The sequence below is a fragment of the Mastomys coucha genome, unplaced genomic scaffold, assembly GCF_008632895.1.
Source record: "Mastomys coucha isolate ucsf_1 unplaced genomic scaffold, UCSF_Mcou_1 pScaffold15, whole genome shotgun sequence".
In the NCBI taxonomy this organism is placed as follows: domain Eukaryota; kingdom Metazoa; phylum Chordata; class Mammalia; order Rodentia; family Muridae; genus Mastomys; species Mastomys coucha.
Genome location: NW_022196897.1, coordinates 117,050,130 through 117,070,785, shown reverse-complemented (window position 1 = coordinate 117,070,785; position 20,656 = coordinate 117,050,130). Strand labels below are relative to the sequence as shown.

At 50.6% G+C, this 20,656-nt stretch overlaps 1 protein-coding gene and 1 long non-coding RNA gene across 7 annotated transcripts in view; one reads left to right on the top strand and one right to left on the bottom strand.

The window, feature by feature from the left end:
• Positions 1 to 18,603, bottom strand: part of Smox (spermine oxidase) — a 36,471-nt gene extending 17,868 nt beyond the window's left edge. For 2 of the 6 annotated variants that reach the window (XM_031371958.1, XM_031371960.1), the window contains exon 1: positions 18,335 to 18,600. The gene's annotated coding sequence lies outside the window, so the exon portion shown is untranslated. Of the gene's footprint in view, positions 1 to 12,744; positions 13,005 to 18,334 lie in introns of those variants that run through there. The other 4 variants (XM_031371961.1, XM_031371956.1, XM_031371959.1 and 1 more) reach the window with 4 other exon arrangements.
• Positions 9,674 to 11,155, top strand: LOC116090965. The gene is made up of 2 exons (XR_004118856.1): positions 9,674 to 9,972; positions 10,424 to 11,155. It is a non-coding gene; the product is annotated as an uncharacterized LOC116090965 (long non-coding RNA).
• Positions 18,604 to 20,656: the final 2,053 nt, after the last annotated feature.

Here is a 20,656-nt window from a genome sequence, read left to right as displayed (position 1 = left end):
GCTTTGCCAGAGAGGCCCCTAATAGGTGTGTGCGAGCCTTTCCTGCCTCCTCCTCCGCTACCCTCTTCCCCTTCTTTTAGGCCCCCACCCTCCAGGGAACATGCCAAGCAGGGCTGTCTGGAGTCTCTCCCTCCCTTCCCCTCTGCCTAGGTTCCTGTGCACTAAATTTAGAGGTGAGGATGTGGCGGATTGCACGCACTGGCAGGGTCAGTGGCGATGCCACCGGAAGTCTGCCAGCCACCGCCGCCAACGCTGTGACAAGCTAGTAAACACACAGAGCTCTGTGGAGGGCCTGTGTCAGCTGTAATGATGCCAGGGTGCCCATGCACCAGGTGAGACCTGACACCGCTGCGTGCTTCACCCATACTCTGGAAAAGTGGGGATTCCCCTTTACAGCACCCCAGCCCCAAAGACACTCCAACAGTCTCATTTTTGCAATAAAGGGGTGGGAAGGCAGCAGTGTTTGTAAAGCTTACTAGTGGAGCCAGGTCTTGAAATGCTACTATGTAGAGCAGGTGTAACAGGGATTGAGCTGGAGTTCCCACACTGACTGTGGCCACATATGCCTGTAATTCCAGTACTGGGAAGGCTAAGGCAGGAAGATGAGGTTCAAGCTAACCTGGCCTATATAGAAAGATATTTAAAAAACTGAAAGAAAACAAAACATGGGGGATGGGTCCTGTTTATCACAGGATCCCTAACGCTACCTTCTAAAAGCCAGAAGAGTCTACCTGACCTCTCTTCCCCTAAGCATGACGACACTGCTGTGACAGTCAAATAAGGTTGTCATAAGACTGACTGTCAGCATTTAAGGACCTGACACAAGAAGGAACAGGTGCTGTAGATACACCATGACAAGATTCTGAAATGGACCACAGGCCACCTTATAGATGACTGCAGAAAGAACCCTCCATTCCCAACACCAAATCTCAGAGACCTTGAACAAGAATATCAGATGCAAACAGCACAGGACCTGCAGTTGCCTGAACCACTGGCCTCCCCAGCTAACCCCACAGTACCGATCTTCCATGAGTCTTGTCCCAAACCACCTCCATCCACCCTTGTAGCCCACAAGAAGCCAGAGGCACCACACACACAGAACCACAGACAGCAGAGGATGTTTACCGTGGCCCTCTTACCACTCTGGGTCTGTACATCCTTAGGCCCAACTGAAAAATAAGAGAAGACACATCCAGAAAGCCCTACTGTGCCTGGCTCAGTCAACCTTTGCTATTAGTTTTTAGCACTTTCCTCACTTGGGGAATTTTTTTAAGGAGGGGGGGAGTTAGAGAGAGAGAAAGGGAGGAAGGTAGAGGGAGGGAGGGAGAGATGGAGGGAAACTGTCTTATTGAAGAAGAATTTAAATGGTCCTTGGTGTATGCCTGTCCCCTTTTTGCCTTGATCTGTATGCATAGGAGAAACAGAACGCCCTGTACTAGCCCACAGATAAAGGAATGAAGAAAAAGTGCTGGCTCAGCCAGGCAGTGAGGGAGGAGGAGGGGAGCTGAGGGAGCTCAGAACAATAGACACTTGCCTTCTTGCTCTGGCCTCCATGGTAAATGGGGGGGGGGGGGGAGAGGAGGTATCTAGGGCTTCTACCCAGCATCCATGTCCCCAAGCAGGCCAAGTCCCAAAGCTTCAAGAAATCAGGTCAGCCAGAGCATGAGTACATGTCTTCAAAATACCCACACTGCCTCCTGACAGCACTCCCAGTCACAGGCCTCGGCTTCAGCTTCCCGGTGTCAGGCCCTCCTCCACACCCGATCCTGTTGAGCCCCTCCCAGAAATGCCAGAACTCAGCTGAGGTAGCACACATCTTCCTGCTCTCACCCCATCCGCAGCCCCAAGGTCAAAGTTGTGAGTGTCCTTAAGAGAAGATCCCCTTTATCCACTGGGCCAACCCATGTCATCCCTAAAGCCCAAACAACATCTCCTCTATGTAGCCACAATGTCCTCAGGGACTGACCCTCCAGCTACCTCTTTCTGAATCTCACCTGAACCCAGTCTCATTCTCCACCCTGTAGACCAGTGGTTCTCAAACTTCCTAATGCTGTGACCCTTCAATACAGTTCCTCAAGTTGTAGTGACCCCCCACACACACACACCATAAAATTATTTCATTGCTACTTCATAACTGTAATTTTGCTACTGTTATGGATCATAAATATTTGTGTTCTCGGATGGTCTTAGGTAGCCCCTATGAAAGGATCCTTTGACCCCACAGATTGAGAACCACTTCTCTAAAAGATAACTATGGCTAGACCCCATTAATATGACCAGAATACAACCCAGCAATTCATTGAGCATCTACTATACAACACAGGAAAACCCTATTTCCTCTGGCTTTGCTGATGTCTGTTCTACAAGATACTCCCCACCAGACACAACATAAATAAATCCCTAGATCCACCAGAGCCTTGAGCTTCCCCCCAACTACCTAATGGCCCAAGGCAAGCATTCATTTTCCTTGCCATACATCAAAGAAGCTGTCTCTGGGTTCTGGCCATACAGTCCTCATTGGGACTTAAGAGCTGTGCCATCATGTGCAGCTGTGGACTGTAGGCTCCACATACTGGCTCTTAAGTACAACAACTACCTAGGGGTCCCCAGGACATGGGTGTCTCACTGAGGCTACAGCTTCCCCGTCACTGAGCAAGGCTGGATTCCAGGTTGGACTGGGACTTCTCCAGCAAGTAAGCATGGCCACAGCCTGAGAGACACTACCATGCAGCTCACCAGCCCAGCCAGTGTAGATGCCCCTTCCTCATCAACGGGGACCACCTTTGCCTCTCCCGCTCATCCACAGGTCACTATGTCCCCAACTGTGATTACTCCTGCAAATGTGCCACGGGCAACTACCTCCCACGCCTTTCAAAGACATAAAACATTCTACCCATCCTGGACCCTCTGAACACAAGTGTTTTGGGGTTGTTTGTTGGTTTTTGGTTGTTTTTTTTTCCTGTTTGTTTGTATTCCCCCAGGTGCCTCAGACAATGTTCTTCTCTGGTCACCCAGTCTGGATGACCTCACTGCGGCCTGCAGAAGAGTAAAGCTCCAAGATCACCAGCCCCCTCCTCACTCATCTCCTTTAGAGTCCAGGATCACACCAGCTGAAACCCTCCAAACTAGGTCATTCCTTCTGACCAGCATCCCTCCTCACCCTGAAGCCCTATGCTTACTCGTGAGAAATCTACCCAGGACACGGGTGTCCTCAGCTGCAGGAGACAGAGTATCTGCAACCCCCTCAACCAAGCCTGTGGACCAACTGGTAGGACTAATGGCCAGCTTCAACTTCCTTATAGGGATGCTCTTTCCAAGCTTCTAGCAGGAGGGAAGGGAGAAGGCAGGAAGCTGGGGCAGATCCAGGGGAACATCTTTGGGCTGCCTGGCAGGTCTGCAGAGGATTTGGAATCTTGAGACCCCCCTAGACAATGAAATTATTCTTCTAAGGTAAAAAAGAAAGAAAGAAGGGGGGAAAAACACTCCCAGAAATCCCACACCAGCTGCCTTGCTGTGCTGGCAAACAAAGGGGCTCTGTGTCTGTGTAGGGCTCCTCCCACCCTCCAGTCTGGGGCAGGCCGCCCCAGCCTCCCAGCCAGACCCTTCCCAGCCTTCTCGCCCAGGCCACAGTGAGTACAAGGCGTAGCTCCACCAAACCAGAAGGGCCAGGCCAATGCACAAGAATAGCGATGTAAACAGAGTGGGCAGAACAGGGCAGCTCAGCTCAGTATCCTACTTGCTGGCTAAAGAATCCCTAGGCCAGGGCCTGCCTTTCTCTAGGCCTCATTTGGCCAACACTTCTGAACTCACCCCAAGAATATCAAATACGCTCCCACCTCCTGGGGTCACATATCTCAGCCCCACCTGACACCAAGCCAGTCTTCAAGTTTCTCTATCTGTCTATGGGGCAAGTCCACCTGCTTGTGGACTTCTGGGAGAATTAAACAAGACAGCACAGGAGAGAAATGTGGCCAGTGAGAGCTATCTCACAAAGGGAACATGAGGAAGGAAGGTCCCTAGAGGACCATCACAGAGGTTGGAGTCACCCTCCAACATCCCACTGCATGTAAAATAACCCGAAGCTTCGAGCTAAGAGTCCAGCATCAGCCTTGGCCCCAATGCAAACAGGATCCTGACCTTGGGGTCAATCAAATACCAACAACTTGACTCCCAGCCCAATCCTGACTAGGTCAGAGCCCCTCAACCCTGACTCTGCCTGACTATCCTACCCCAGAATCTGTGGCCATTAGGCAACTCCAAGTTCACAACAGGGAAACAGGTACCTCATTTCACAGACCAGCAGTGGCCCTGATGCCGGCCCTGATGACGACTAAAGCCCTAACTTCCTCCTGGTGCCTGGCTTCTCTCCAAGCACGGAGCCTGGGTTATGCACATCTTTCCCAAAATGTAGTTATGGAAAGGACAACTTTAAAAAGCTTCTTATAAACCTGTTTAAGAAGAAGAGGGAGCCAGGCACTCATGGCAACTTTGACTGGCAGTGGAGGACACAGAGTATACACACCTCCCTCATGGGAATAGTAGACAGGAGTGGGAGGTGCCCGGGGAGGTGATCACCCTGGACCAGACTCAATTTCCTGCTGCGCTGTAAAGTAGAACAGACATAAGGTATTTTTTTTTATACCTCCCTGGAAGGGCAAGTCCAGTAGGACGCAGCTGGCGGATCACCAAGAAAAGAGAGTTCTCACCCACATCATCACTAATAGCCCCTTCCACCACAGTTGTCATGTATGTTCTGAGATGTGGTCACCAACTTTTCAATAACAGTAATTAGAATTCCTACCACTTACTGGATGAGTGACAGATTAGCTGACTTTTGGGTTGTGCTAACTTGAAACAAGCTAGAGTCATCTGTAAAAGAAGATCTTGACTGAGAAAACGCCTTCACCAAACTGCCTGTGGGCAAGTCTATAAGGCATTTTCCTGATTAATGATGTAGAAGGGTCATGTCCATTGTGGGCGGTGGCACCGCTGTGCGGGTGGTCTTCCGGTCCCTGAAAGCAGGCTGAGCAAGCCTGAGGAGTAAGTCAGTAAACAGTATTCCCCATTGTCACTTCCCACCTTGGCTTCCTTCTGCAGACTGTGACTCAGAACAACTGAGCCAAATAAACCCTTTCTCCCCCAAGTTAGTTTTTGGTCATTGTTTTATCAAAGCAGTAGAAACCTAAGATAAGTGACCTCATCTGTAAAACGGGTTGTGTGACAGTGCATGCAGAGGCCTAGAGAGAAGCACATATCCACAGTAATAGTTCTTTATTCTTCCGCAGGCCCCCACCTGTACAAAGTGGGAGAAGACTGAACCAGGTGAAAAGATGTGGGTGGAGCTTGAAGGAAGCCCACCCAGTAAAGGTCTCAGACCCTCCTCTCACATCAATTAATTACGAAGCATGAACATGAAGCTTGACCAAGCTACCCACTTCACAAAGTGCTGTCTCACGGTAGTCGAGGAACAAACACATCGGGAGAAAAGGGTCAGCCCATATCCCACCTGCCGCAGGTCCCACCTGCCACAGGTGCATGAATGCATGAGTGCTGTGGTGCCCCTTCTGGTACTCATGCCCTAATGAAATCCTCTCCCTTTGAGGTGACCTTTGTAGCTAAGAGGATATTGCAGAAATGATGGGATGGGATGCCTAAAACTGGGTTATGAAAGACACAGTGGCCGTGCCATCTTGATAAGCAGACGTGATCCTTCAAAGGAACAGATCCTCCAGCCCCAGAGACTTTAGATGACTTTAGATCCTGAGACAGAACCACCCAGCTCAACTGCATCCTCATTCCTGACGAATAGAAGAGCTACAGGTGATGATTTCGCTGTTTTAAAACTACTAGCTTTGAGGCAATTTGTTGCCCAGAAATAGATAATGAATAACCTTCGGTCTCCTATCTAGGAAGCCTTAAGGGGGAGATCCCCAGGCCACACCTCCATCACTCAGAAACTCCATCCCCATTCTGAAAACCAGAACTAGAAAGCAGTTTACAAGTCCCACTGGCAGGAGCATTACTGTCCCCAAGAGATGTCTACAAATACCTATACTCACACTAGCTCATTTAAGTCAGACTCCATGGAATAGGAGCACAAACACAGGTATTATTTTAGGGTCATATGTGAAAGCTAATTTTTTGTTGCTGTTGTTGTTGCTTGTTTGTTTGTTTTGTTGTTGTTTTTTTCAAGACAGGGTTTCTCTGTGTAGCCCTGACTGTCCTGGAACTCACTCTGTAGACCAGGCTGGCCTCAAACTCAGAAATCCGCTTGCCTCTGCCTCCCAAGTGCTGGAATTAAAGGTGTGTGCTATCACTGCCTAGCCAAAAGCTAATTTCAAGCCAAGGCTCTGGAGCATGTTCTAAATGCAGAGACTCCAAGAGACTGATGGTATATCAGAGGAGGGGGGTGACAGAGCTGAGACCAGGTCATGGTCAAGGTCTCCTTTGATGCTGTCATTGTCTAGCTCCCAAAGTCCTCGGTAGCCCAGGTCTAGAATACACCTCAAGCCATGAGTGTCCTTATGTAACACCACATTCATCCATGTCTTCTTCTCCCTCTTCTACAGCCTCTTCCTCTACAGGAATGGCCCCAAGACATAGGGCTGAAGTCTAACCAAACAAGCCTGGAAAGCCCTTTCTCATCCCTAACGTAGAAACAGCCATCTAACAGTTGGCCTGGTCTGGCTCCTAGACTCCCTGTCAGAAGTACTCAGTGAGATCTATATTTGCATATAAGATTCAGCCTTGCTTTGTACTGCATTTGACACTGTGGAGGACAGAACATCATAGAGACAGAGCTGAGGCTCACAGCTGGCTAACTCAAAGGTATAACAGGGAGCTAGGATCCAGACTAGGGAACCTAATCCAGGCAGGGAAGGAGTCAGTTCCATTCCTAGATGGTGATGCTTAGAGATACTGCTGATGAGAATAACTCATGAGACCAAGGCTGCTGACTGTCCTCTATACCAAAGGTCTCCTGGCCGAGGCCTGAGGCCCTAGACCCTGGGTCCCAGATGCATTCACCTGACCTTCCTTCCAAGCACAAAGAGTTGGGAATAGATGTGTCAGAAGAAGTGGGGAAGACACATCCCACCTTCTCCTCAGAGTCTTTATCCATACCCATGATTCTCATGGAGACATGAGATACAGATAAGCCTGTGCTATTCCTAGGAAGAAACTAGCCCCCCCACCACTCCACCCTCTCATTGGATGATAGGATACTCTACGAACAGCATCCCTATCCCTTCTCTCCAAAGCAAAGGAGTCATACAGTCACTCAAACAACAGCATACAGGTATCAACCTCCATAGGCTGTATTCCAGAGGATGTGGAGTCTGGGTGGACACTGGACATGTGGGTGGAGTGTGCTGAGTTTCTTGTTAAAGCATATGGGCATTCTAGGCCTGGACTGGGCAGATCTAAAGTAACTAGATACAGCACATAACACGTTTGAGGAAAACTATGTTAGCCAGCACCAGGTAGAAGGGGCAAGTTTTAATGAGTGTCACTCTGTGGAAGCCCTGGGCACCAGAACTACAGAAAAGCTAGAGCTGCCCCCTTAAGAACCTGACAAGCCAGAGCTTACAAGGGCCACAAAGAAAGAGGTCAGGGAGGAGGGCAGGGGCAGCCCTGGCACAGAGGAAGTGAGAATGCTGTGTGGACCTCCCGGAACTTACTGAGAGGCAGGATGTAGAGCCAAGGCAGGCCAGCATGACTTCAGTGACCAGTCATGACACTGCTGGGATAAACCCAGACTAATTCTTTGTTATCTATCTAGCTGACCCTTTTACCCCTTGTGATCAGTGTAGGGTATAAGAAAGATAAAAACCTACGCAAGGCCAAATACCTGATGCAGGCCCCACTGGCTAAGGGGTAAAGCCTGGAACTCTGGCCTTGAGCCCTGTTCTCCTGCCAGGGTCATCACCAAGCTTCTGCAGGTCACAGTCCCCGACACACCCCCAAAACACAGTAGAACTGCCCTGGTATCACCTGGACTGACAAGGCACCACCTACCTCGAGAGGCCACCATCACCTGCAGACCCACCCCAGATGTGAGTCACCCGGCCCAGGGCCAGAAGCAACAGAGATCTATCCTTGGCGGATACTGAAAGATGGACGGACACCTAGAACACAAGCTGGCAGGTGAGGGGTGGCTTCTCCATAGGCTGGTGCTGGGAGAAAGGAGACCAGCATAGTCAGCACTTTCTGCTAAAACCACTTGTAAAAAAAATGAGGCTGTGAACACAACTCAGCCACTCATCTCCCCCTCACCCTCAGTGGCCCTCGTGACTCTGCACAATGCCCAACTGTGCATGACTGTAGACCCAGGGAGGCGGGGGTCTCCAGCAAGCCTCGCCTCTCTCCTGAGTCACAGAGCCTCCACTTCACCCAGCTGAAGACTTGTCCTCCCTGCATGCAAAGAGACACTTCAGCCCCACAAGGCAGAGCTGTTTAAAGTTTGCTGGATCTGGGGAGCATTTGCAAGGAGGGAGTCCTTGTCTTCGATAAACCCCTTTCTAGCAAAACTTCCACTCAAAGGTCGCCTCATTACACCATGAATTACAAAGCTGAGGTACATGATCACACACAGCATTTGCATTAACAAAATACCCTCCCCCAAATCCAACCAGAGACGAACACCAAGCACACTGCTGTTTGATTTTAATATTCTATACCAAGCCCTGTGCTAGACTCTTTTCATGCTCACAAGCACCCTGCCACCCATTGTACAGATGAGCAAACAGGTAAAGAGGGCTGCAGAGACAGATGGAGGCCACACAGGCCCAAACTCTGGTCTTTATTCAGGTCTCACGTCCTCACCCTCACCACCCCATCCTGAGAGACAATCCCAAGGGCTGCTCCAGGCAAGCTACTTCTCTTGTTCTCTCTCTCTCTGTGGACTAACACTACACACATTATCCCAAGCACTTGAGGCTAGGAAGAGTCATCTCAAAGCCTGGCACAGATGCACAGCCAAAACCTGGGACTGTCACTAGGAGGACACCTGCCTGGGTGTCTGGCAGGGTGGGCCATAGAGCACTCTAGTCTCCCTGCTCCTGGGGCTAGCTTAGGCTTGCCAGGCAAACACCACGTCAGACTCAACCTTTAGCCTTGGCTCCTCCTTCATAAATAGGGTATGGGATATGGCAATGTTGCTTTGCCTGGTTAAATGGAAACTCCAAGACAACCCATGACCTCCACTAAAAGTCAGTCACCTCCTCTCACTAGCTGAAGACCTCCCCCTCCTGGTGACTTTAGGCTGCTAATAAATGCACAGGACCAGCCACCAAAGGGCTCTTGACAATATCCAAGGAGACAGCATAACCCACACACAAACAAGCAGTCTTTAAAAATCAATGGTGTTCCCGGCAAAGCCTACAGCTGGGTCTAGGGCCTGTGACAGTATCCCATAAAACACCTGGGGAGCTAAGGCATTGAGTCTTTTGTTAAGTTCAAAGCGACTCAACAACTCCCTGCTTTTGAAGTCAGGTCTACTCGAGACAGTCTGCCAATATTGTCACTATGAGCAAGTTGAAGATTCGGAGTGTAGTGCCAAACACCTTCCTGCAGAATGTTCCAGTTGGTCTGCACAGCAACCCTTCCCCACCACAGAGGAGGAAATGGGGCGGGGTGGGGTTCAGAAAGGTTATACAAGTCATTCTATGAGACCCTCTAATTTTTTGTGAGAGTCACATTTGACTCCTTCCCAAAGCTACCCTCCAAGCTCCAAATCTTTCTACAGTATGTGTGATTTCTAAATTAATTTACCAAAGTTAAGGACAGTAAGAGTCTGTAATAACGTACCAACTAACGAAAACTTCCTCTTACAGTTTCTTCAGTGTTTGCCCCAATAGGTGTCTTCTGCAAGGATTATCTTAAAATCTATTTGACTCAGAGTCTAGGATTTTACCAGCCTTCCATGGCCAACACCTTTAGCTCCAGAATCAAGACAGCAAGCAGATGGGCAGAGTAAGGGTGGGGCACAGTTGAGGGTTTGGGGGTAGGTTCTAAGGGGGAGGGGGCAGGTTCTAAGAGGGAGGGGCAGGTTCTAAGGGGAAGGGGGCAGGGCAGGTTCTAAGGGGGAGGGAGTAGGCTCTAGGGGGGAAGGGAAGGTCCTAAGGGGAAGGGAGGTTGGATAAGGAGAGAGCATCAAGCCAGATGACCCAGAACCTGAGTTTGATCAGTGTCCCCTTTAACAAGAGAATAGCCCAGGTCTCAGTTTGGGGGTTGGGGTGTGGCAGGGGACTAGCTCATAGCTGGCATCCGGTGGCTACGTTCTTTGCTTTGTTTCCTAATAAATCCCAAGAAGCAGGCAGAGAAATGATTGGCAAGGGTTATAGAACCCTACACCAGGCCACTCAGCTATGTTTAAATGCAAATGCTTTTCTTCAACCTTGGTCCTCCACCCCTGCACTTACAGGGAGCCCAGGGCTCCAGCCTGTTTGAGGAGGCAAGAGCAAGGGCAAAGGACACACCACGGAGACACACCACAGGAGTGGACTGAAGCTGGTGGAAAGCCCCACTGAGCATCCTCTACTTGGATTTCTCAGAGGGACCAAAGCAGCAGCAGCAGCAGCAGCAGCAGCAGCAGCAGCAGCAGCAGCAGCAGCAGCAGCAGCAGCAGGGGGTGATCCCCTGACACTGCAGAAGTCTGGCCCCTCCTCTAGGACTGCGGGGATGCCACACCTTGCCTCCCAACCTGAGCTTCTGAGTGTGAAGAGTCCTCACACTGCAGATGTGCAGGGAAAGGGTGTGGGAGCTCAGGCTATCCCCACCAGTCACAGGGAGGTGGGGGGGCAGGCACCCTGAACACTGCCTCTTCGCCCTCCTGTGCTGACAACACCCACTCTGGGAAGGCCACAGAGTGAGACTCCTAATATCTTGCAAAAAGTCAGAATCTGAGGATAAGCAACCCAACCACTCCCCACACTTTGAGCCAGGAAGGGGCACAGATATGGGAAACCATATCCTACCTCTTCACTGTGTCCCGTGTCATATTTCTCACTAAATAGCTGTCCTGATCACATCAAAAACAAAAAACAAAAACAAAAACAAAAACAAAAAAACAAACAAACAAACAAACAAAAAAAAAAAACCTCAATGGCTTCCCAGGGTCTAAGTAACTAATACAGGATCCTAGCAGTCTCTTACATTTTATTGTCTGTTGTTGCTGTTATTTTCTGATTTTTGTTTTAAGCTCTGAGATAGGGTCTCACTATGTAACCCAACCTGAAACTCTTCGCCTCTTCCTAGCACTGGAATTGCACATGTCCTGCTTGGCCACTGTTTTCTCTCAGGGATTCTCTGATTCCCAACCCCTCTCTCCTACGTCCTCACCCTCCTGGCCACTACTCCTGAAGCCAGTCCCTGCTACACTAGCCCCTACTCCTTTTCCTAAGCACTGCACTGGTTCAGCAGGGCTCCACCCCAGCCTTGGGGGTGTCTCTGCTGGCTTTTATCCAAGGTAAGCCCTTTCCTGGGTTCTTCCTGGAGACATCGCTTCCATCCATTTGTGAATCACACTAGTCAAAACCTCCAGCTGGTGTTCCAACACAACCCTTCAAAGGAGGTAATATTATCCCATGGCATAAATAAAGAAACTGAGTTACAGGGAGCTTCATCTTCGTGCCCAGAGTCACAACCTCACTCGGGTAACTTCTGAATGAGAGGGTGAGGAACAGTACATCAAAAAAAAGTAGCAGGGTGCTGTAACATAGGCAGAAGCCCCTTCCAGGATCAGAAGATCTGGGCCTGCTGCCATCATGTCCAGGACATCACATCAAGTCTTCTGCGTCATTCAAGCATTCACCCAGTGAAGACAGTAGTGAGCACAAGAGCCCAAGACCAGCTCTGGGCCTGGGATCCATCAGGCCGTTCCTCCTCCTCCTCTGTGGAATTATGCCTGTCCTACCAAGCCTCCCTCCCTCTCTCGGGAAGCCAGCCCTCAACCCTTCCTTTCCTCCCACGGTGTTTGTGGTTTCTAGTGAGCAGCATCCTTCCACATCAGCCAGTCCCAAAGGGACTTTTCCTGCTCGGTAAGATATTAGGAGATCTTTAAAAACACATATTCCCTTAGCCAAATCATCTTGAGAAACATGACGCCATCTTCCTTTCCTATATAACTTGTCTGGACCTCAAATTCTCATGAACACAGCGTGACCCTCCCACAAGACCTGCCAATCTCTTCTCTTCTCTGTTCCCTAATCCCTAAGGAGACTTAGAGCAGTCTTTGAGAAATGTTGCCCCCTCACCCCTCAGGAAGGCCTGGCAAAGTGGGGAGACAGGTTTGACTATACCCTTCTTTGAAGAGTTGGTAGAACATCTGTAGAACTTAACATTAAAGCAGGCCAACCCCAGCCCTGCCAGCCCCTCTGGGCACAGGGTGGCATTCACCTTGAGTGTCCATCTTCCCACCTTGTGCCGGAAAGTGGTGACTGCATGCTGGTGATGCCAGCATCTAATAGGACCTCAACTGACTTTAGGCTGTGCTGAGCCGGGAGAGCAAGGAGCCTTGGGAGAGCCCAAAGCAAGCCAGATGGTTTTCCACACAAATTACTCACTCTCCTGCATCATTAGCACACAACTTTTAATAGTAAACCAAAACTTAGGTGTATTAAGCTGCTACTCTGGAAATACACAGCGCCCCACCCAACAAACTCTGTGACATCACTCCATGGGGGAACAGAACCTCTCTGTTTACAGACAAGGAAACTGAGATGGCAAAAGGGAGCAGACACTTGCCTGTAGTGGTTCAGCCAGACCCTGACTCTCAAATACACTGGGGAGGTGACCTGGGCAGAGTAAGACCACAGCAGCAGCTCATGTGACCATCAACAGCAGCAACAGGGTCTCCCAAAGGGAAGGAGAATGACAGAGGGCTTGTCAGAAGTGTCACAGCCGTTCTGGTGCTGAAGCCAGCTGCAGCCCCAATCTCTTGCTCCGCCCTGGCTAGAGGAAGGGTGCTAACCCCAGATTGGCTACCCCACCAGACTATGCTGCAAGTAGAGATAAGGTGCCCTGCCTACCATCTACACATCACCATGTGTAAGACCCAGTCACCCTAGAAGCCCCATTTTGCTCCTGGAGCTCTAAGAAATCAGGCCTGAGCTACCAGTCTCTGAGACCCAAGTCCCCATAGGTCCTTCATCTAGCCCCACTTCCAAGCAGGACCCCCTCAAGCATCCTCTACACTCCTTTTCCTACAAAGGTAGCTCTCTAATTCTGCCAAACAGTCCACAAGGGACTGAAGGGACTCGCTGCAGGTCCCATCTAAACGGAGCCTGTCCCACAGGACACAGGTCTGAATTCACTGCACCAATAGATTAGCAATTCTGCACTGCATAGGCACTTAGAAATGCAGAGCCTCAGTAGGGCATGGTGCACACTTTTAATCCCAACACTCTGGAGGCAGAGGCAGGCAGGTCTCTGCAAGTTGGCAGTAAGTTTGGTCTAATTAGTGAGTTCTAGGACAGCCGGAGATACATAATTTAGACACTGTCTTGAAAGAAAAACAAACGAATTTCAGATTCCCAGGCCTCACTCAATCAGACAGGACTGATTGCATTTTAGTAAGCTGAGCAGGTGGTACATCTGTGTTCATGTTTGAGAACCATTTTTTGTTTAACCCCAGCTCTAATCATATCATGACAGCCATGGCCTAGAACCTTCAATGGTTTCCTGGAGCCTGGTATAAGTCCAAACTTTGCAGCTGGGCAACCAAGCTTTTTCCCAGCATGGCTTCAACCCACTTCCCCAGGCCTGACCTCTCTTCCCACCCTGTAACGATACAAGTCAGTCCCCAGACAGGCTTCAGGACACCCTCAAAGCACTACTTCTTCCAGGAAGCGTCTCCGAACTGCACCTGGCATGGCTCTTCTATTTCCTGAACAGTGAGGACCACACCCTTTGTTCCTGTTGCCTCTGAACACCAGACTGGGCAGGGAAGATTCCAAGTGCCAATGACATCTAAGAAGTCCCAGTGTACCAAGCTCAGACTCTGCACTAGTCTCCAACTCAGCAAACTAGGATTCAGGCATAAACAGGCCTCCACCATGAACTTCCTGATGGCTACAGCGATGTGCTTGATGTACTACGTCTCAGTTTCCCTAAATGCAGAAGAGAATGGCCAGCAATCCTATTTTCTCTTCTTGGGAGGAGATGGAGGATCTGCCCAAGTGGAGAAACAAATCCCTAAAACCTGGGGCTCAGAATTTGTAATAAACATCATGTCAGTGTGGTCAGCAGCCCCTCCTCACTCAGTCGGGATCCTAGGGGTGGTCATGTCTGGAGGGGCCCCTGGAAAAGGCTCACAGACACTGCTGCCCTGGCCTGGGTCCCAGAACCCGCAACCCTTAGAAAACCCCTGAGAACATAGTTCCACAAAACTGCTGATCTCCACAGCCTCCAAGGACAAAGAAAAAAAAAAAAAAAAGTCTCACTCCATTTTACAGCAAGGCAGAAAGAGGTCAATGGCACTTCCAATCCTCCTCTATCCCTCAGCTCTGCATCGGGCATCCAGCCTACCTCAGACCCCAGTGGGGCTCCAGAGCCAAGATGGAAGCACTACCTCACTGTTCCAGGCAGAGTCAGAAAGAGGCTGGATGTCTGCAGAGCCTTACTGAGTTCTGTCCTCTCCAGGAAGGGAGAACTCAAAGAAGCAAAGTCAGGGGCATAAACTAAGAGGTGACATTCTAATTAGTGTTTAGAATCACAGAGCCCCTCCCCACCCCCCCACCCCCGCCAACCCTGATATCAGTGTACGTGGACCCCAATTACTTGACCTGGGTTTGGAATTTATTCCAGAAGAGAAAGTGAGGTCAGAAGCAGAGACTTGGCTGCCCGCTCCGAGCAAGTACTCCACCTTTAGAGGATATCAGGCACCCTGCAGGCAGGAAAGGCCCTTGCTTGTTAAGAAGCTCTCCACTGGCCCAAATCCTAGAGCCATGGGAGAAGTGGCCTGGATTCCAGAGCCAGACCTCTCACTCTGCCACTGTTAATTATAATACTGTGCCTCCAGTCTGCCCTCAATCAAACGGAAATAAAGGCAACCAGGTAAGTTGCTAAGAGCATACAAAGAGGCAATATATCTAGTGCCCACTGAGCACACGACAACCTTGCCCTACCCGCTTGCCCTTGGCTAGACTTCCCCTTCTCAGGATGCCCTCTTTGCTCCCACCTATGCCAGTTCATGACCCTTTCCAGATATGCCAGCCTCGGATATGAACTGTCAGCTCCTAGCTCCAGCACTTGACCCACAGTGTGACCTTTGGATCTATCCTAGGTTCCCCCGTCAAGATTCCAACTTCCTTCCCTTCCATATCAGCGGTGCCTTGGCTCTCCCCTCTACCCTGAAGTGATGGCCCCATGACTCAACACTCCCTCGACTGTTCTGTACAAACTGGAAAGCTGTGGATACCAAGATGAGGGTTCATAAAGAGGCACACCCCCAAACCCAGCTTCTTCTTCTCAACTCCCTCCCACCCTAGGTCTGAACTTGCAGCAACCACCCAAGGGAGTGGGCTGGAAATAAATCCCAGGCTCTCCCCATGTCCTGAATTAGGAAGCCTGCTTTCTACATTGCTAATACCCACTGTTTCACACACACATACACCTGGATGTCTAGTCAAGAAAGCAAAGGAAATCATTTTAGCTGCAATTGACATGCGATTGCATGTGACTGGCCTCCCTTTGTTAGACAGAAAGGACCCCACAGTAACCATACCCTCTCTGCTTCCCCTCATCCTCACATCCTGCTTCCTCACATTCCACTGGCTGGCTCACATCCTTGCATCAATTTTGACAACTGCTTTTGTGGAAACAAAATAAAAAACCTTCAGGATCACTTAAAGCTACAGCAGTCTCCTGTGCTAACTGTCATACCCATTTCCTTCCAGTCCAGCCCAACCTCATCTTTCTGGCTCAAGGCTTCCTGAGTGTTACCTACAGGGCACCAAGCAAGATGCCCCAGGTATAGCAATGGGCCAACCGGTCAAGGTTAAGAAGCCAAACAAAGTCGACTCTTACACATAAAATGAAGTTAAATATACAATATACAGTCAAGTTCTACGATGGATCATGTGTAGAAGGGGGCCCTCTACACAGGCTAGGATGGTGTCTGGGGAAGGTATACTTAAACTTAGATCTAAAAAATAGAAGCAAAGTATGCCCAGTAAAAGCACTGAGGAAAAAAATCTTCAAGTCAAAGAAGAGATACCATGAGCAAAGCCCCTGGGTCAGGAAAAAGCTTAGGATGTTGAAGAGATAGATGTGTCTGACAGGGAGAATATAAAGGTGTCAAGAGTCAAATAAGGCTGGGAGGTCACCAGTGGCCACGTGACAGAGGGTCAACTAGGCCAAGGGAAACCTCTTAGACTTTATTCAAGTGTAATAAGAAGCCATCAAAGCATAAAATGATCTGATCAAAATGTTCTATGTTATTCTTGCTGCTCCGTTAAAAATAGATGCAAAGTAGATAAGTGTGTGCACTGTGAGAGGGCTACTACAATATTTAGGGACACTTAAAAGGTGACTCGGTGTGGGGCAGTAGCCTGAGGCAAGGGCAATGGAATCACAGCATAGAGAATGGACCCTAGCTGGACTCTGTCAAGACCAAAAGGCCTTGTTCTAGGACTGGCTGTGAAGGGTGGGTGGAAAGGTGTCCGTGCTGCTAAGAGATGGGTAGATTACCAGCCACTCTCAGATGTCAGGACCCAAGAGGACCCTGCCCCCTGGTGTTCTCAGGATTCTGCTTCACCTACATTAGGACATCAGAAGACTGGTAGGAACCAGCTGGGGCCAGAGACAAGATCTGCCACTGAAAATCATGAGCATGAAACCACTTAAGATCTTTGTGTTCTGGGCTGGAGAGATGGCTCATCGGTTAAGCACACTAGCTACTCTTCCAGAGAACCAAGAGTTCAGTTCCCAGCACCCACATGACAGTTTACTTGTAAACGCAGTTCCAGGGATCTGACAACCACACACACACACACACACACACACACACACACACACATGCAGGCAAAAATACTAGTGCACATAAAATAAGTCAAAACAGAGATCTTTGTGTATATAAATTTTTAAAAAAATTTTAATCATAAGAAAGAATGAAAACAGGGGTAGAAAGTGAAACGGAGGATGGTGAGAAGGGCAGTCAGGAGAGGAGATGCTGAGAAAAGAGCCCTGGGGCCCTCCAACATTTAACAGGGAAATGAAGGGGAAGGTGACAGACGAAGGCAGGCCGGCAGAAGGGAGGAACTGGAGCACTCAGGGACAGATACAACTCTAGGACAGAGCTTTCTAGGAGACGCTGCCAGGCAAGCTAGAGCTGCTAGAGCAGCCCTGGATGGACTGCAGAAGGAAAGGTGCTTTGCCTCTTAGGGGGCACTGCTAAAGTCAGCACTTCCGAGGAGAACCTTGTGATGGGAATTGGGTCCCTGGTTGAAGGGGGATGAGGTTCAAAGCCAAAAAGGGAGAGTGTGAAATGAGAGGGCGGACAAAGACTGTTCTCAAAACCTGCTGGGTAAGAAATGCCAGGGACACATAAGGGGATGGTCACAGGGCCCAGGAGCCCAAGAGGAAGCGCGGCCCTTCAAGCCCTGTAAATGCTCCTTCCTCTGTAAGAGGAAAAGGACAGAGGTAGCAGAACACAAATAAATGAGAGCCATTCACACACTTTCTTGACCTTCTCTTTAGCCCCAGCCCGGGTGACCTCCACTCAGCACCTGCTGTTTCCCACAAGCTCGGCCAAGCGGACCCCAGACGGGACGTGCCTGTGCCCCTATCAGTAGGTTCCTCCAACAACCTGTGGGCACCGCTCGCTGAAGGGTCAGCCACTGCGCGGTTGGCTTCAGGTGCAAGACCCAAAAGGTCCGCGCACCGTTCACCTGCTCCACAGCCGCGCCACCTCCAAGCCGGCGGCCGGCCTCCGCACCCCTTCCCGGCGAAGCGACTGCTCCCTCCCCTTCGTCAGCCTGGCTCCGGCCAAGCCCGGCAGCCTGCGAGCCCCGGGGCAACCCGCGGGAGAGCTGCTCCCCACTCCTCCAGCCGTCCCGAGGAGACCGGCAGACGCCCGGCCGTCGCCGTCGCCGCCGCCGCCGCAAGCTGTGTTCCCTCCCCTCCACAGCGCACACCCTCCGGGCCGCCCGAGTCCTTCGCCGGCTTTGTCTGCGCCGCCGCGCGGGGCGTCCGAGGGATGCGGCCCGGACCCCGGGGTCGCGGCCAGCCCGGGCAGTCTCCTCTGCCCACCGCCCGCCGCCGGCCTCCGTCGGGAGCCCCTCGCCTGCGAGGCTCGGTAGCTGCCTGCGCCCGGGTCGGGGAGGCCGCGCCGTACCTTTCCCTGCGGAGCCGGGGAGCGTCTTCGCGAGCGGCCTCGGCCTCTCCGCCTCCCCTCCTCCGCAGCCACCGGGCTTCCTCCTGCAGCCGCCGCCGGGACCGTAGGGCCGAGCCAGCCGCCGCGGCCTGTGCGGGGGGCCCCGCTCCGCCTCGCGTCCCCGGCCCACCCCGCCTGGGTGCTCCGCCCCGGGCCCGCCCACCGGGGGCGGGGAGCCGGAGGCCACCCAGCCTGGAGTTGCGAGCGGCACAGCCACCTGCGATCCCCTATCTCGCGGCTGGGACGCCTCAGCCACCTATCCGCCCGGGAAGGGAGCCAGCCCGGCGCCGCCCCGCCCTGCAAAGCCGACGAGGTCTTCCGGCACTGTAAGAGCGCCGCGCCCGCCTCAGTTTACCCAGGCTCTGCCGCCCTTTCGAAAAGAAGGGAGAAAGGGCCCCTCTTGTCCGGGGTTATCTCTCCTACTGCAGGTCTCAGTTGGGTGCCCGCGTGAACCAGGAACCTCAGGTGAAACGGAAAGAATGCTCACATCCCCTCAATACCTGGCCCATATTCTGAAGTGGCCCTTTTTAAAAGTGTATCTCCCTAGTAAAGCCCTCAAACTTTTAAATACAAGCCAACGTTAATACTAGGTGGCACGTTTTTCTTTTTTCAAAAAAAAGTTATAATTGCTTAGAAATTATTTTTAGAGAGCAGGAGTGGCACATGCCTTTAATCCGGTGGTTCTCAAGCTTCCAAATGCGGACACACTTTAACACAGTTCCTCATGTCGTGGTGACCCCCCAACCATAAAATTATCTCATCGCTACTTCATAACTGTAATATTGCTACTGTTATGAATTGTAATAGAAACATCTGACATGCGACCCCTGTGAAAGGTCGTTGGACCCCAAAGGGATAGTAACCCACAAGTTAAAGGACCACTGCAAAATCCCTGTAGAAGCAGGTGGATCTCTGAGTTCAAAGCCAGCCTGGACCACAGAGTAAGTTCAAGACAGCCAGAGTCAAACAGAGAAATCCTGTCTTGAACCCTCCCCCCCCAACACACACACACACACACACACACACACACGCACACGCACACGCACGAAAGGAAGGAAATTATTTGTTTATTCATCTCTATACCTCCTTATCGGTTTTTCATATGTTTTGCTGGGACTACACCAGGTCAACACTTGGTCCAAGGGAATACAAGCCCTTGGTGGCAGCAAAGCCCCTACTCTGAACTGTGTCTCAGGAGGGTATCCTCCCCCAATTTCAACCTGGAACCAGCCAATGCTAAGTACAGGTCACTCTGGGTTCATCGAGGAGAGATACTGCATGTGGATCCCAGCCTCAGGAGGCCATGTCAGGAGGGCAACAGAGTTCAAGGCTAGCCTTGGCTACATACCAACCTCACGCCCAGGCTGAGTCTTTTCACACAGTGAAAGCCTGCCTCAAAAAGGCAAGGAACAGAGATGTGGCTTAACAGCAGAACACTTCTCAACATATCCAAGGCTCTGGGCCAATCCCCAAAATTGAATTTTAAAAACATATATAAAAGGCCTAGAGAGTGAGGTGGAGGTGGCCCTGTAGAAATGCCTCTGATGGTCCCTGCCAAAGGGAAACACCTAGGAGCCAACTTGAGTAGGGGACAAATGAATTGCAGGTGAAGTTTCTCCTCATCAGAAAGGGTCTAGTCATTCACTAAACTCCAAGTCTCTCTTCCCACCCCTCTGTTAAACACCACGCACGCACTCCTGGGGTTAAACTCAGGTAGACATCATACTCTCCTCTGTGACTCTGTCACCCTCCACCAGAGAGTGGAATGGTTCTGGATGGCTTTAAGGGCTAAAGCCCTTGGGTAAATTCCGTCTCTACGTAGTTACTTGGTCTTAGGCAAGTTACTTAGTCTCTTGCTGTTTCTGTTCTCTCCTCCTTAATAAAAAAATACCTGCTCCAAAGGGTTGTATTACACAAAAGTATCAACCTGATCTGATTGTTTAGAAAACTATTCAAATAGATTTCGTGCAAACAAGCAGCCGAATTTAGTTACTCATTTAACAGGAAAGCCCAGCAATATAACTGACTTGAGTATGCAAAGGCTCAAAAAATAAATAAGTAAAAATCCAGACCTCCTCTTCACAATGAGAACATGTTGTCAGCAGCTCTAGGCTCCATCTACACAGACCTCATCCTCATTCCTTTCAGTAAAAAGAGTTGGCTCTGACTGGCTCATATGTCATCCCAAGGCAGTCACTGAGGTGACACCTGGAGCCAGTCCATCTATTGTAAGCCATATGGATAGAGAGTGAAGAAGAAGAAGAAGAATGGCAGGGCCCTGTT